Source organism: Xenopus laevis, chromosome 1S (assembly GCF_017654675.1).
Source record: "Xenopus laevis strain J_2021 chromosome 1S, Xenopus_laevis_v10.1, whole genome shotgun sequence".
NCBI classification, from domain to species: Eukaryota; Metazoa; Chordata; class Amphibia; order Anura; family Pipidae; genus Xenopus; species Xenopus laevis.
In genome coordinates this window covers 173,595,309-173,609,074 of record NC_054372.1, presented here as the reverse complement: position 1 = coordinate 173,609,074, position 13,766 = coordinate 173,595,309, and positions in this window count along the sequence as shown.

Here is a 13,766-nt window from a genome sequence, read left to right as displayed (position 1 = left end):
GGACTGGGCTTTTGGACATAGCATAACCAATATTATGTGACCGTTATTATAGATATTGGGATATATATTTTAAATACTTGAGTGTATAGATAGGCCAACATGAGTGGGTGGATGCATGAATATGCACTGCCTTTAATTTTCCTTTTTTTCAACCCAATTTAAAGGATCAGTAACATCAATTTTATATTTTAATTTTTAGAACGAAAAAAACCCCACAAAGATAAATTAAACTTTTAAATCGCTAAGTAACATAGTAAAATAGTAAGTTAGGTTGAAAAAAGACACACGTCCATCAAGTCCAACCTTTTTACTTTTTTTAACCTGCTTAACTGCCAGTTGATCCAGAGGAAGGCAAAAAAAAAAAAAACCCCCATCTGAAGCCTCTCCAATTTACCTCAGAGGGGGAAAAATTCCTTCCAGACTCCAAAATGGCAATGGGACCAGTCCCTGGATCAACTTGTACTATGAGCTATCTCCCATAACCCTGTATTCCCTCACTTGCTAAACACCATCCAACCCCTTCTTAAAGCTATCTAATGTATCAGCCTGTACCACTGATTCAGGGAGAGAATTCCACATCTTCACAGCTCTCACTGTAACAAAACCCTTTCCAAATATTTAGGCGTAACCTCTTTTTTCTTCTAATTGGAAAGGGTGATTAGAATCTTTATTAAGAAATAACTTACTGAAACTCCGCTTGCGCTCCTCTTCAGAAAGCGATTAGGCGATCTATCGTGGGGCACTCGATTACTCCTCCCTGGCTATCTCCTATAAGGAAGGCAAGGAGGAAAAATCGCGCGTCGCACAATGGATCACCCGATCGCTTTCTGAAGAGGAGCACAAGCGGAGTTTCGGTAAGTTATTTCTTAGCAATTAGCAATTTAAAAGTTAAAAAAAGTTAAAAGTTAAAAAAATGTATGTTACTGGTCCTTAAGTGGACACCCCTTACGCTACAGCCATAACTGATCACACAGATGCATATCATGCAGTGCTATTCTTAACAATTCTGTGCTTTCTACTGAGTTGCAAATGTACCTGTTTCTGCCTAGCAATTTCTTCTGTGTGCAAACTATGCCCCATACTGAATTGTTTGGCTGAAATGGGAGGGGAAGAACTCGACTTGACATCACTGCGATTGTATAACTGTGGGATACGTTGGAATACCTATTGCAAGCCAGGCCTGATCCCCAATGTCCCCTTACTAATCCTTTGGTAAAACAAACAATAATTCCACATCTAGTGCAAAGCCTTCCCAGAAGAGTAAAGGTTGTTCTAGCAGCAAAGGGAGTAACAAATTCATATTAATCCCTCTGGTTCGGGATTCGGATGAACAGGCAGATGCCCAACTGCATTATATATTGCAAATATATTTATCATTATATATTAGTTGTCATGTTTAATTGTTTGGCCAGCCCTTGCCAAATCACATTTTGTTGATTTTTCTGAAAAGAAGTTAACACATCCTAGGAACACACGTAAGCATGGCATATTTCTGCAAATCTGAATGTATAATTACAGAACTTGGCATGTGCAAAGGTTTGGCACCCGTTAAGATGATCCATTAGTATTATTTAAAAGAATAATGCTGCCCTAGACCATGTAGACTAACTTGCATCCGATGTATCTGACAAAGATACAAAAATCTATCTGAGAAAGATACTAAGGGGCATGTTTACTAAAATTGGAGATAAATATCTGGAGAGATTTCTGGAGATGTGTAAATCTAGTACGACGGGTTACAACTTTAGTCCATAAATAACACCCTAGCCCCAATGAGATAGGGGTAAAGCTGGGCATAGACATGCACATTTCATTCTTTGTGCAACTAACGATCGTTAGTTTCAGTCTAACAATTTACAACTAACCATTCAGATTAAAACAAGTAGTATTAGATGATGTTCTGGCCATTAATTACAGACAGAAATCGTAAAAAAATTATGTCCGACAAATAGTACAGGTATGGGACCCATTATCTGGAAAACTGTTATCCAGAAAGCTCCTAATTATGGGAAGGCCGTCTCCTATAGACTCCATTTTATCCAAATAATCCAAATTTTAAAAAATTATTTCCTTTTTTTTTCTCTGTAATAATAAAATATTACCTTGTACTTGATTCAAACTAAGATATAATTAATCCTTATTGGAGGCAAAACTAACCTAGTGGGTTTATTTAATATTCAACTGATTTTCTAGTAGACTTAAGGTATGAAGATCCAAATTACGGAAAGATCCGTTATCCAAGGACAGGGACTAACTGGCTGGAACATATCATTGATAAAAGTGCAAAGGGCATATTGCTTTACTATGTAACAACTAGGGATGCACCAAATTCAGGATTCGGTTGAGGATTTAGCCTTTTTCAGCAGAATTTGGATTCGGCCAAATCCTTGTGCCTGGCTGAACCGAATCCTAATTTGCATATGCAAATTAGTGGTAGGAAGGGAAATCATGTGACTTTTCATCACAAAACAAGGAAGTAAAAACATTTTTTTCACTTTTTCCTTTCCTGCCTGTAATTTGCATATGCAAATTAGGATCCGGTTCGGTATTTGGCTGAATCTTTCACGAAGGATTCGAGGATTTGGCGGAATTCCAAATAGTGGATTTGGTGCATCCCTAATAACAGTATTCATGTCGCGAATAGTCTATAATCCCACCATTTTACCCTGACCTGGTTCTGCAACAGCCATGATGCCCTTCGGACTCTGAAGACTGAACATTGCGAGGTTTTCTGATGTCAAGTTTCAAGGAAGAAGAGGTGATGTACCTTATTCTTATTGCTAAACAAATGTTTGGTTTCTAAATCTCAAACACAATTCCATATCCCATCGATGGATGCAGGTCATTGAATCTGCAATCATTTAGGTTTCCTCCTTGGCCAGGGCATTGTGGCTGCAGAATGTTGCATGGGGCTGCCTTATTACCTAGTAGAGACATCCTCATGTCTGATCAAATGTTACTTCGTTTTTCAAAGAGGAGATCTTGTCTGGATGGCCCGATGGAACGCAAAATAATGGGAATTTTCCTCTTACGGTCTTAAAGTATGATTCGTCTTGGCAAGCCATCATTCCTCAATAATCAGTAACATTTTATAGAGAGAATAAATTGGTTCAGTAAATGATATTATTCGCTAAACTGCAAAAATGAAATGTGGCGTCTTCAGAAAATGCGCTCCATTGTGCCTGTGTCACAGCAGCATTTACTATGCTGTTCCAATCCCCCGATTTCCATCCTGTTGTTCAGTCCAAAGCAAAGTTTGTTTTTTTATATTATTTAAAATGCAAAGTTCTATCACATTACTGTTCTGTTTTCTTTTTTTTGTGTATCAAATATTATTCTTCAAAGCAATACTGCAGATTATTATAACTACCTCTCTATATTCTATATACAGGTATGAGATCTGTTATCCGGAAACCTGTTATCCAGAATTCCCCAAATTACGGAAAGGCCATCTCCAAAAAACCCAAATTTTTAAAAACAATTTCCCTTTTCTCTGTAATAATAAAACAGTACCTTGTATGTGATTCAAACCAATATGCAATTGGGTTCATATAATGTTTACATGATTTTGTAGTAGACTTAAGGTATGAAGATCCAAATTACAGAAAGATCCGTTATCCGGAAAACCACAAGTCCCTATCATTCTGGATAACAGGTCCCATACCTGTATATACGATTTTAAATGACTGCCTAATATAGAATGCTATTCATATGGTTACATGCAGGGAAACACGATGCCATTAGACCGTTCAGCGAAACATTTTTATTTTTACAACTAGGCACTATGCGTGGTAAACTGAAGCTCTAATTTAATGATATTGATATAAAGAATAACGAATAGCCAACTAGGACAGGGCTGAGCTGAGGCTGCGCTCACAAACGATTGCTGGACTTTTTACCCAGAATACAGTGCAGAGAGCAGCAACACAGCGGAGCAAGTGCTTTGTAAGTAAGATTATTTTTAGGTGGTATACAGTTGTGTTCAGAATAATAGTAATCACTAACCTGATCAATCGCTGTTTTTGGTAGAAATTTCTACATGGCAATTAATTTACTAGTAGGTGTAATAGAAAACCAACAGACCCAACAGTGATGCTGTGCATGCTGCTTTTCCGTGTCACTGAATCATTCATTGAGGCTTGTTCCAAATAACAGCAGTGTTCAAATTAATAATAGCTTGTTCCAAATAATAGCAGTGTGGAGTTCAATTAATGAACAGGTGTCAATTCCGGCCCTTGTTTAAGGAAGGCACAAATGTTGTACATACTGGTTATAGCGCATTTCTCTAATCTGAGTAAAATGGCTTGTTCTAGACATTGTTCAGAAGAACTTTTCTGAACAATGTCTGAAACAAGTCATTTTACACCGTACTTTGATTAAAAAGTTGGTTGGAGAGGGGAAAACGTATAAAGAAGTGCAGAAAATGATAGGCTGCTCAGCTAAATGATCTCAAATGCTTTAAAATGGCAACCAAAACCTGAAAGACACGGAAGAAAATGGAAAACTACCATTTGAATGGATAGAAGAATAGCCAAAATGGCAAAGATTCGGCCAATGATCAGCACCCGGAAGATCAAAGAAGGTGTAAAGTTCCCTGTGATACTGTTACAATTAGAAGGTGCTTATGTGAAGCCAAACTAACAGCAAGAAGCCCCTGCAAAGTCCCATTGTTGTAAAAAAAAAAAAAAAAAAAAAGACGCTGAAGTTGCCAAAGAACACATTGACTGGCCTTAAGAGAAATGGAGCAACATTTTGTGGACTGATGAAAGCAAGATTGTTCTTTTTGGGTCTAGGGGCTGCAGACAGTTTGTCAGACGAACCCCAAACACTGAATTCTAACTATAAATTACAGCGGGTGGCAGTATCGGTGGAAGCTGGGTTAGGGGTGCACATTTTGCACCAGAGCCCATGGGGGGTCTAGTTATCTTATTGCTATTCTACCCAGCATTACATGGAGGTTGATTACAGTCTGAGGCTGACTATGCACAGAAACATCTATTCGCCTATTGAGGTCAACTTTCTTCTCTATTAAAAAGGCTGTTAATTCAAGAGACGTAAGTACTTTGCCTGTGACAGTGAATAGATTAAATGAGGCTTCTTTGCAAAGATAAAGGTTTTTAATAGTGAACATATGAGATTGCAGAACGCATAATCTGAAGGGTATATTTACTATTAGTCCCGGAGAGCAGCAGCAGTGTAACAACATATCATTATTTATCAAATTCCGAATTCACCTCATTATTTTATGAAATATACTCTGACCAAATCCGCACAGGTTATTTCCACTTATTTATCAATATATAATACAAAACTCGAAAAAATAGTGAAAATCTTCGAATTGTACGAGTTTTTTGGATTTTCTGTACCGAAAACTTCGAAATCTTCGGATTATTGCACGAAAGGATATCTTTGGGACTTTTCCCATTGAGTTATATACAACCTTGGCTGGTCTTAGATGCCGGATTTTCAGATTCTGACTTTTTCCATCCTCGGGTATAATAAATCCTGAAAAAAATTGAGGTTTTTTTTTTTATAATCAAAAAACTTGACGTTTTTGACATTGACTTTAATAAATGACCCCCTTGTCTGTTTGTGGCCATGACCTTGAGTGGGTGTGGGAAAAGGGTAGTGGTAAAAAAGTAGGCATGGCCTTAAAAAAATTGGCAGCCAAACAGTTGCAAGAGAGCATTATAGAAAATTAGATGATGGTCCAGGGTGTGGTCCAAGTGCCATATTGGATATATGAAATGTTTTTTGGTTCCAGTGAATTAGTTAAGTCATGGGTTGAACCTGATATTTCAACCTTTAATTTTATTTTACTGAAATGTTACTTTTTTTTTTTATTCCTTTCCTTTTAATTTTATCTCATTCTCCTTTCCCAACGCCGAGTGGAAACCCTATTCCCTTATAACGGGCTAATATCCCTACCTTTTGTCATTTACCTTTGTTAATGCACATTAGAGAGCCAGACTGTCCCCGGCTTGCAGGAAATTGGGAAAAAACTATAAAGTTCTTTGTTTTTAAAGAATCTTCTAATGCTTACATCGAGATACGGAGGCAAGTAAAATCTGGTTCAAAAGTTGGTTGTTGTCCAAATGAAAATAAGGCTTTGCTGACAGATGGCACAATAAACATATAAATGTTTCCTGTAATTTTTTGGCTTCTAGGGGCGAGGATTGTGGAATATTTGCGGAGAAGGTTGGCTGTGTCTTTCTATAAATAATTTAGACATTACAGTGAAAGCAGCTTTACAATGGATTTAGGAAATTGAATTGTTTGAACATTTAAAATGCCGACATTACATTTCTGCACCAAGCAAGGTAAAGGTATAAAACATTTAATTGCACAGTACAGTAAATATGACAAATCCAATAGTTTCACTTTCTTTTAAAAACACTGCAAATCATTTAGCGAGTCATTTTATTATTAAGAAATACTCTAAATGTGTAAATTTTGATTTTGTGCTATAAGGGTAAGTATGATATTTGCTCCTTTAGCTACATTCATAAACCACAGCACTAGTTGGTTATGCAGTGTCTAGTGACACTATTTATTTCCTGGAACTTGTAAAGTGCTGACATTTTCATAGGACTTAATGCTAGTGCCACACGGGGGCCAAAATCAGCTACCTGAAATATGCTTGCCTGCCGTAGGGCAGGCAGTAGCCTCCTCTCTCTTCCGCAATCGTAAGTGCTTAACCAGCTTTGACGTGAACAGACTCAGGTAATTTTGATTAGGAGTCCCTGCATTTTGAGCTGAAATCCGCCGATTCAATGTGGAAGAGAGACAGGGGAGGAACTACCGGGGGAGCAGGGGGTGCGAGCGGGCCAGGGCCCCCCGGCAGTCCGCCCGCCGCATGTTCACCCGGCCAGTTCCGGGTGTACTGAGGGGGGCGGGGGGCCCGACTGCGTGTCCTGCGCCAGGGCCCGTCCCCCTCTAGTTCCTTTTTTGAAGAGAGAGGAGGCTACTGCCCACAGTAGGGCTGAAATCCGTAAGCGTATTTCATCTATCTGATTTCACCCCCAATGTGGCCCTAGCCTTACAGAGATTATACATCATTCACAACAGTCCCTGTACCCATGGAGCTTACAATCTAAGGTCCCTATCTCATTTACACACACTATGGTGATTTTTATCAAGAACAATTTTAACCTGCCTGCCCGGAGTACTCCCATGCAGACACAGGGATAACATAACAACTCCTTGCAGATAGTGCCCTGGCTGGAATTCAACTCAGGCCCCCAGCTCTGCAAGGCATCAGTTCAACCACATTGAGCCACCTTGCAGCCCACAATAAGTAGTTTTTCCTTTGACACAAAGTAGATACAGTAAAAAGGTTCTAAGTCTTAAAATACAGCATTTCTAGCCTTATTCAATTTTAGACTTTACCTGCCCTTTAATAATGATGCATGGACCTGAAATTAAGAATTAGGAGCTGATTTATTAAAAGTCCAGATCGTGTTTTGCTACGATCCAAGAAAATCATGGCATAAAAGTGATCTGGGATGAATTCACAATTAAGTTTCTAAAATATTTGAGATTTATCTAATAAAGAAAAAAGGAAAACTCAGGATACCATCACTACCTAAAGGCTGTCAAGATGTTACAGATGGAAAGAGTATCCTCAGCCTTCAAGCAAGTTGATGTTCGAGAGATTTATGAAACAGTCCGGATTTTACAGTCTCATTAAAAACAAATGGAAAAATTTGATTTTGGGTAGGTGACCAAGTTTTTTTTTTTTTGCCTATACTTTATTTGATTGCAAATAATCCACTTGAGATTTTTCATAAATATGCACCACAATCATGGGGGAAAAAGCAGATCCTGAAAAAAAAAGGCAATCGAGTTTAGTTGAGATTTTTCCCACAGAATTATGTCACATGATCTTGAATTGCAATATATCGTCCATTTAAATTATAATCTTTCCTCCAACCAGGATTGTTCATTTTCAAGCGCTGAATGTTCAGATATGCAAGTAGAAACAAAAGAAATCCTACCTCTATCTGATAATTCCTCCGAGGATACTCATTCCCTGGAAATCAAGTTGGGTATTTCTATTTGTTTAACAATAAGCAATTATAAGTTCTGTTTGTTTATGATAAAATTTCTATGACTGTTCCTGCATAATGGCGTAATGTACCTTCAACGGGAGCTTTATTGAAAAAATGCACCATGAATAATAAATAAAGCCCAGGAAGTAACAAGTCAGCTATAACCTACTGTCTAGCTGAGCAACTGTTTTAATACAATAACAGATGCTTTCCTAAGTAAGATTTAATTTCTTTTAATTTTGTTCCTACTGTAAATGTGCGCCAGAACTTTTTTTAGGCAGAGGGTTTATTGAAATTAATGAAAGTATTAGCTGAACTAATTATCGGGGAAAGAAAAACAAAGGTCTTGCATTTTCAGCCTTTTACGATATAGAAACTTGTATAGTGTAACTGTGTAGGAATTCATGGGCAGGAACCGGGCAGCAGTTGGGCAGTGCTTGTGTATTTCATGGGTAGGGACCTGCTTAATTTTTAAGTATGGAGATGTATTACAGGATTGTTGTTGCAGGTGAGATTTGGAATATTATACTAATCACCATAGCAGTTTATTAAGGAATTCACACAGACACAACTGGGGAGAAAAGTGCTAAGTGCACACAAACTCCCATAAATTTGAAATTCAACCAATTGAAAATTTATTTTTAAAAAAAATCAAATTTTTCAAACTTGGATGAATTAAATCATCCCGAAAACTCGAATTTTAAAAATTCGATTCGAGTTTTTCCTCCGAAAAAAGCTTGAATGTCAGGAAGGCTGTGTCTGGAGCCTTAAACAGCAATTTGCCAGGTTTTAGGTGGTGAAAAGTCGAATTTGAGTTCTTAAAGGGCAAGAGTATAATAAATCTCAAAAATCTAATTCAATTTTTTTTTTAAAAACTCGAATCGAATTTGAATAACTCCCTAGAATTTCACCATAAAAAATTCGTAAATTTAAATTTTCAATTCGACCCTTGATAAATCTGCCCCTTATTGTTTAAAACTTCTACAACTATAAAAAGAAAAGTCCTAAAGGTGAAACAGACTTAAGACGACCATACATCTGTCAGAGAACTAAAATACGGTATGACCGCCATCCTATTGCTGTGAATGATTGGCTGTTCAGCTGTGGTTCCACGCCTCATCTGCCGCCACAAGCACCATAAACTTCCCTACATACTGTATCCGCAGATTACATTCTCTTACCTGCCCAATTTTGGAAATTGACTAATATCTGTAGTATGTGGATTTTGTTGAGGTTTGGCTGATCGCCATACACATACCAATAGCATGAAATGTTTTTTTGTATAGTATTATTGGCATAGATATGGCCAGCTTTAAAGGAGACATATTGTATAAAAACAAGAATGTGCCATTGCACTAAAAAGTGTACTAGCACCACCTAACTGTTCCCTTGACGGCTTTCCCAGGCTGTATACGAGCCTGGGAACCAATGAGCAGCTAGGTGGACCCAATGGGGAACTACAGTGTATCCTTGCATTGGGGAGCTTGAATTAAGGGGTCGTTTAAAGATGATTATTTTTGACCGCTGCCTTATATAGTCTACAAGATACAAGGGAGATTTTCAGTTGCGCTATATGCTAGAGTCCTGGAGCGGGTCGGGTACCCACCTGCGGGTTGCGGGTAGAGGTTCCGGGTGCGGGCATAGACGCAGGTCGGTGGTTCTGCAGGTTTGCGGGTCTTCTCAATAGAGATTTTTACTCCATTTTTCTGATCATGCCTACTTCCGATTATGTCACTTCTGGTTAACAATGACAGCACTTCCTGTTTACTCCTTTTTTTCTGATCACGCCTACTTCCAATGATGTCACTTCCAGTTTACAATGACAGCACTTCCTGATTCTTGATGGTCTGCAGGTCCGGTTTGTGGATAAGGTACTTGCGGGTCGGGTAAGAAAGCGGGTTCGGGTTGCGGATTGTAAGTTGTGGGTCGGCTACGGGTTCCAAAAAGTGGACCCGCGCAGGACTCTACTATATGCCCCCTTAAATGATAAGTTATTGAGTTAACCATACTGTTAATGAAGATTGTTTGCTGGTGATTTATATGCAACAAGCTTTTGGAAAGGAATATGAGGCATCCCTTTGTTATATATAACTGTAAGGGGGAAGACACAAAATCATTGACCATCACTGCCCCCAACAACCTCTTCAAGTATTTATTTTCTCAGATTTTACAGCCTTCAATGTACCAAGTTCCATCTTGACAATATTAAGTGGGCAATTGGTTATATCTGACTGTAAGGGGAAGACGGACACTCATTGACCATCACTGCCCCCAACAACCTCTTTAAGTCTTCATTTTCTCCGATTTTACAGCCTTCAATGTACCAAGTTCCGTCTTCACAATATTAAGTGCCCAATTTATTGTTTATATCTGAAGCAAACATTTTGCCATTTCTCAGAAATAATCTTTGACCTCTCTGATCCTTTGGATATACCATAGGAAACCGTCAATGTCTTATTTAAATTCCACATTTCTTTGGCCTCCATGTCACAGCCCTCTTCTGAATTGCATTCTTCCTCTCCAGCCATGGTGTCAGTACCACTGCTTGTGTTTCATCTCCGCATATTGTTATTGTGGTAATGAAATGAGAGGTCCTTAACCCCTTTATTCTCTTTATTTCAGAACATAAATGCATTGAGTTCAAATTATTTGCTTCTGAGATCCAACTGCTTCTTCTGTCCCACTGCCCATTTAATGGTGCGTGACGCTGTTACCTTGCTTTTTCTACATCTGCTAAGTATACTTTTATGTATGTCTAAATAATCAAACAAACAATATATATGTATATATAATATATTCACATATTAAATTATATGTAGTCAACCTTGTCTGTATAACCGTATAGTCCAAACATTTTCACACGTGCCATTTTGTTATGTAGTAAAGATGTTTTTCCATTCCATGATTTATCATAGTTTGTTCTTGACCTCTTCTTTAGTAGGGAGCGTGTCTTTTATCAATAGTAGTTTTTACAGAGAACTTAAAGCAGTAAAGTACACCCCTTGTTCAACATGAGTTTGATGAATTGGGCTATGCTGAACATAATTTTTGCCTAGTGTTCAATTAGATTCCCAATGCACAGATAATCTCAGTGCACAGATAATCTCCCTGCACAATGGACTTCTGCCTACCTGTGCACTGGGAATCTAATTATCTACCTCTACCAAACCAAACATGAAGTCGCTTCAGTTTCCCTGTTTATTCCATGTTTAGCTCAAAAAAATAAGAAACACCATAGATTTTTTGTGATTGAAACAGATTTTTTTATATTTAATTTTGGAATCCGGCATGGAACTAGGCATATTTGCCGTCTTCCAAGTGCCCTCAGTCATGTGACTTGTGCTCTGATAAACTTCAGTCACTCTTTACTGCTATACTGCAAGTTGGAGTGATATCACTCCCCTCCAGCAGCCTATCAATTGAACAATGGAAAGGTAACCAGATAATAGCTCCCTGCCACAAGATAACAGTGAGACTAGCACTCAATAGTAATAATCCAAGTCCCATTGCGACTCCTCCAGTTACATTGAGCAGGAGAAACAACAGCTTATCTGAAAGCATTTCCATTGTGAATTGCTGGCTCTTTATAAAAACACATGATCTGGCAAAATGACCTGAGACAGCTGCCTACATATCAATATTAAGTATCAAGTAAAAAAAATATTTCTTGGTAGAGTGAATTATTTGCAGTGTAATTTAGTAAGAAAAAACGACACCATAAAAAATCACAACAGTATCTCTTTAAGGGGAAAAAAATACCTCCTATATGACGGAAGCTCATTCTGGTGGTATCCATAGTGTAAGGTACACAAATTCTAAAAAGCAGATGGGTTCCAGTTCCCAAAATGCATAATTTTACAATGGAACAAGCTGAGACTTGAATGATGTTGTGATCCTTTGCAGAGCTGGAAATGGTTCTAACAAGTCAGACGCAGACTATCACTTCAAGCTTATTTTTTTACATATAGCTCTTCAATATTTATTTCTGGCAGTTCAGATAGTGTTTGTTACATAATCCAAATAAATGAGCTCATGAAAAAAAATAATTGGTTAATCAACAAATACTTAGAAATGTTGATGCCTATACCGATTACTGATGTTACCCCCAACTTGGACTAATTATTTATTAAACCATATTCTGTCTACTGGGTGAGTAGAGGGATTAAATACTGTAGAAGTCACCAGCAGGGAAGAAGTCACCTGAGGGGCATATTTATAAAATGAGTGGAGCTGGGCACACTCTACAGTCCATTTTCTTTATTTATATATGTTTTGAAATAGAGCTCTCTATATTTTGACTATGTATTTAGACTGAAGGCCAGTTATGGTGAGATTTAGGGGGAATGCCTATTTGCTGTCCTAAATACACTTAGTCTTCCTAGATATTCTCTGAACGATGGATAATTGCCTTTCTATATATTTAACCTTGCCGATGCCAAAAGACAAAAAGAAGATCCTCAGGTACAAGATTGGCGCAGTCAGATGCAGGGATCTCAGATGCATCGCAAGAACAGAACGATCTCAGATGCATCACAGGAAGAAATGGATCTCAAATGGATTACTGGAAAAGAGGGACCTCAGACGCATTGCAGAATGGATCACTCTTCCTGTGATCTTAGATGAATCACAGGAAGAAAGGGATCTCAGATGGATTGCAGAAAGAGGCAGGGATCCCAGATCAAGCGCAGGAAAAGAAGGACCTCAAATGGAACAACGGAAGAAAGGGATCGCAAATGGATTACTGGAAGAAAGAGATCTCAGATGTATTGCTGGAAATGAGGGACCTCAGATGTATCGCAGAAAGGGAGGAATCTTGGATCACAGGAAGAGAGGAATCTCAGATGGATCGCTGGGAAAGAGAAAGCTCAGATGCATCAGAGAAAGAGGGGGATCTCAGATGGATCACAGAAACTCGAAAAGTGACGTCAGACGCCGGATCATCAACTTATGTACAGAGCATGGATTATAAAATGACACGGACAGTAAGACTCATTCTGCCTTTTTGATTTTTTGTTTATTTTGTGCCCCTGAGGAAGACCCTTATGGTCGAAACGCGTCGGGCTCACCTTTTCATTTTTAATTATGTTTTGTATATTATTTTTGCTTATTTTTTTCTTCTTTTTTGTAATAAATTAATTTTGCTTTTCAAATCGGGTGTGCTATCCATTATCCTTAATATTTGCAATTCGTTATGGAGACCCTTATGGGGAGTCACCTATGGATTAGCACGCCGTAGTTCGATTTAAGGGTGTGCGCCTTCTCCCTTCATTCTGGATCACAGAAACAGACAGAGATCTAAAAAAAAAATTGCAGGAAGATACGGATACGGGCCAAGTGCAAATCCCTACAGATTACCTCAGGTTTGTCATCATTACTCTCTACAAAATGCAACAAAATATGCCTTGTGGTTAACAGGATATGGTTACCCTAGAGAATAGCATGTACAGTATTTTACAATAATTCATTTCATGTTTCTTAAGGTTTATAATGACAATAAAGCCAGAGATATGTGCATAATAATATCTAAGTGTGCCAAAAGTATGTTGACTTACAGTGCATGCGAAGGAATTTGCAATATGCACTGCAGTGTTTATATAAACATTATTGCACATATACATTACATATAGACTTACCATACCATTTATCTTCCTGCTGTAAATCACTGTTTATATATTTCTTTTGCCTGTCCGTGTACAGAAGTACAAGGTACAGCCC